Genomic DNA, 4,288 nt, shown 5'->3' with positions numbered 1-4,288 from the left:
TAACTTGAAAAGTGTCGAAGTATGACAATTTTCTTCTTTTACCTTTCGCATAAATACGCGAATACGTTTTTAGATATCATGAAAATGATCAATTTTTTAAGATAAAAAAGAGAGATATTTTTTGCTCTGACAAAGATAGAAGGGCACACGCTACTCTATAAATGGAAGGTCTCTAGAAATTACGTTTACAGACCCTTTAATTTCTTTTTTTCTATGTTAAAACTAACATATATATTTGCATGGTATGTGTTATTAATATAGATTATATATATTCAAATATGCCTGAGATAGAAATTTATTTTAAACCATCCGTTCCTAGTTCAACTCCTTCTATATATAATAGTTATACTTATAATTTTACTTTAAATTTACAATCTTTTAATATTTCTGAGAAGTCAAGAAGTTTAAATTGCGACATTAAAACCAAAGATGATTTAAACATATTACATGTTATAGATGTTGCATCTATAAAATGTAATATGCGACTACAGATCAAAACCGAGCGCTGTGGCTAGAATGATTCGGAATTTATAAAAAAATCAAAAATGTAGAAAAAGAAAGGAGGATAGGTTCAGAGAACACATAGGATATGTAGTGTTAATCAATCACAACCTACTTCTGGTCATGATCTTGAACCTTCCAGGACATTATGAAATATGAATGTTACAATTCTTGAAAAATGCGTAGAAGATAATACAACATATTGAAAGATTTTTGAGATTCGCCTTTCTTTTTGATATGCTAATTGCATTGTTTTTTAAATGTTTCATCTCCCCCACTCAAAACCCCTTGAGTTTCATCCCAAAATTTCGTAATTTTTTTGAATCTCTAACGGTCAACCTTGCAACCTCTCTCCCCTCGTATTCAATATACATTTCATTTAGTTTTATTAATACCATCATTCTTTAATCTTTAAGGTTGACCAAGATTCTTACAACTTTTTAAAAAAATTATTTGATTTTTCCATATTTTTTCCCCAGGTTTTGTTTACTTTTTCTTTATATTGGCCTTTTTTATTTCATTTTATTTTTTCATTTAACTACAGAGAATCTCAGATATATGAATACATAGCAAGAGTTTTTTAAAAAGTCGTATTACATATTTAAGATCAAATGCCGCTGAAAAATGAGTACCAATATTGATATATCAATTGCATTCATATTTCAGGGCTATTAATTTATTTACCTTGAATTAAAAATAAAAAGAAGTTTCTTTAGAATTCTCTTGCTATGTATTCATATATCTGGGATTCACTGTATGCAACAATTTTGGTCATTTTCTGTAGGACTGATGAGGATATGAAAAAATATCGAAATTAATTTCCAAACCCAACTTTTTCTATCTTTCTATCTACGAGAGTGAAAACCTTTTTTTGCCAATAAGGACAATTTACAGAATATATAATACATGTATACGTAACACATGATGAGCGCTGTGGCTAGAGCTATTAGGAATATATAATACATGTATACGTAACACATGATGAGCGCTGTGGCTAGAGCTATTAGGAATATATAATACATGTATACGTAACACATGATGAGCGCTGTGGCTAGAGCTATTAGGAATATATAATACATGTATACGTAACACATGATGAGCGCTGTGGCTAGAGCTATTAGGAATATATAATACATGTATACGTAACACATGATGAGCGCTGTGGCTAGAGCTATTAGGAATATATAATACATGTATACGTAACACATGATGAGCGCTGTGGCTAGAGCTATTAGGAATATATAATACATGTATACGTAACACATGATGAGCGCTGTGGCTAGAGCTATTAGGAATATATAATACATGTATACGTAACACATGATGAGCGCTGTGGCTAGAGCTATTAGGAATATATAATACATGTATACGTAACACATGATGAGCGCTGTGGCTAGAGCTATTAGGAATATATAATACATGTATACGTAACACATGATGAGCGCTGTGGCTAGAGCTATTAGGAATATATAATACATGTATACGTAACACATGATGAGCGCTGTGGCTAGAGCTATTAGGAATATATAATACATGTATACGTAACACATGATGAGCGCTGTGGCTAGAGCTATTAGGAATATATAATACATGTATACGTAACACATGATGAGCGCTGTGGCTAGAGNTTACATTGCACATGTATCCCTTTTTTACATTGTAATTGTACATGTATCGATTTCTGTATGTTCCTGTGTACATTGCACAAGTATGCTTATATGTATGTTTCTGTGAATACTTTGTACCTGACCAAGTAACATTGCACAAGTATGCTTATATGTATGTTTCTGTGAATACTTTGTACCTGACCAAGTATGCATTTATATATGTGTATGTGTACATTGAACGTGCGTATCAATTATATGTATCTTATGCGTAAATTAAGAACATGTATCCATTTATTTTCTGCGTGTTTTGTACATGTATGGTTTCGTGCACATTGCACATGTACCATCTATGTAAGTTCACGTGAACATTGTACTTGTACTATGAATATGTATCCATTTGATAATTTCATGTGTATTCATCAATATATATGTGTCCATGTACAATTTACATTAAGGATGAGTCAAAAAAAAGTGTGATTAGCGGCGTCTGGTGCAAAATTGCACTTTTTGTGTGCAACTCTCCTGTTTGGTATTTTTTTGTTTTCTAATGGCTTCTCAGTTTTTAACTGAACAGCGTATATTTATAGTTTTAGAATATGCTAAGAATAAAGGAACTATATATATATGTTAAGAATAAAGGAACTATANGAACCTTTAATAGAGATTTCAAAAAAAGATTGAAATTAGCTTAATAGCATATTGCTTTTTATCACTTCAAAAAACAAAATTATTAAAGCATATTTAATCAAATATACGATTCTAAAATCAAGGATCGAGTACACAATAATTTTATAAAACACAAGACGTCTAAAACCCAAAGATTAAGTGACCCATAACATTTTTTGACACTTTTTATGGTTTGTTGAAACCAAACCAAGCAAAACCAAATTGATTATTATAAAATGGAATCAAGAAGCCACAAAACTTAAAATTATAAACAATTGGTTACACTTCACCGATATATTATATTTAATCTAACTTTAAAAACTCAAGAAATTTGGTTGGCTGACATGCTTGACTGTATTTTGTGCATTTCAAACTTTGTCAATTTGATATAGCAGAACTCATGGTTTGAATTATCTAGGACATCAGGCTTCAAAGATATAAGGAGCAGAACATTCAGGTTTCCGGTGAGTAATCGATTCATTTGGTCACAGGTTGGATTTTTTAAAGTTTGAAACCATCTGTCGGTCTAAAAAAAATTCTTTTATTCTATTTGGCTGATACCTTCTAATCCTTATTATATTGGATTTAAAACTTTTAAAAAAATACTAAAATCAAACTCCTCTGTACTTTCGAGGTTTTTTTTTTTAATTTTTTCACTTGTGTACATACGTAGTACAAAATCTATAAAAATGTGAAACAGAAAGACGACTTTTCTATTTGACTTGATAAGTTGATTATTAAGCTACAGGGTGTCCCACGAAACATGACAGTTGGTAAATATTTTTGATTGTCGTCTTCCATACACTGCAGTATTAGATATTAAAGGCTGTTTGCAGTTTATTTCGTTTAAAATATCTTTTGCTCAAACATAATTTACTTTGAAGTTAATTTTACTTTAATATGACTCCTATATATTATTTTTATTATTGTCTTTGGTATTAAACAACCTACAGGAAACTTTCTTTATAATATAAATTATTTCGGATTGAAAAGATTCTAACGCATGTTTACAACTTTACAGCTAAATAACTCACACAGATTATACAGACCAACCATTTTTAAATTATAAATTATGAATGAGTGAAAAGCGAATAAAAATTTATATTTAACTATGCCTCCAGTTGATTTGTTGTACCATTTTTTAAAATTATTAAAAAATTTCATATTTTTCTTAAATTACAATGCATGAGATAACACAAATATACTATTTAGTTTGAACCAGAATATCCCGAGTTGGCTATTTTTTAAAACAATTTATTATATTTGATTTTTAATTTTATAAATTTGATACAGTTGATACAGAAAAATTCTGATTTGATTCATATTCTTGTCATCGTTTCTATCTTCTTCCTTTTTATTTTCCTTCTATTAACTATCCCTGGTTTTCCTTCTATTAACTATCCCTGGTTTTCCTTCTATTAACTATCCCTGGTTTTCCATCTGTTAACTATCCCTGGTTTTCCTTCTATTAACTATCCCTGGTTTTCCTTCTATTAACTATCCCTGGTTTTCCT

Source organism: Eurytemora carolleeae, unplaced genomic scaffold (assembly GCF_000591075.1).
Source record: "Eurytemora carolleeae unplaced genomic scaffold, Eaff_2.0 scaffold257, whole genome shotgun sequence".
In the NCBI taxonomy this organism is placed as follows: Eukaryota; Metazoa; Arthropoda; class Copepoda; order Calanoida; family Temoridae; genus Eurytemora; species Eurytemora carolleeae.
This window is presented reverse-complemented; position numbering follows the sequence as displayed.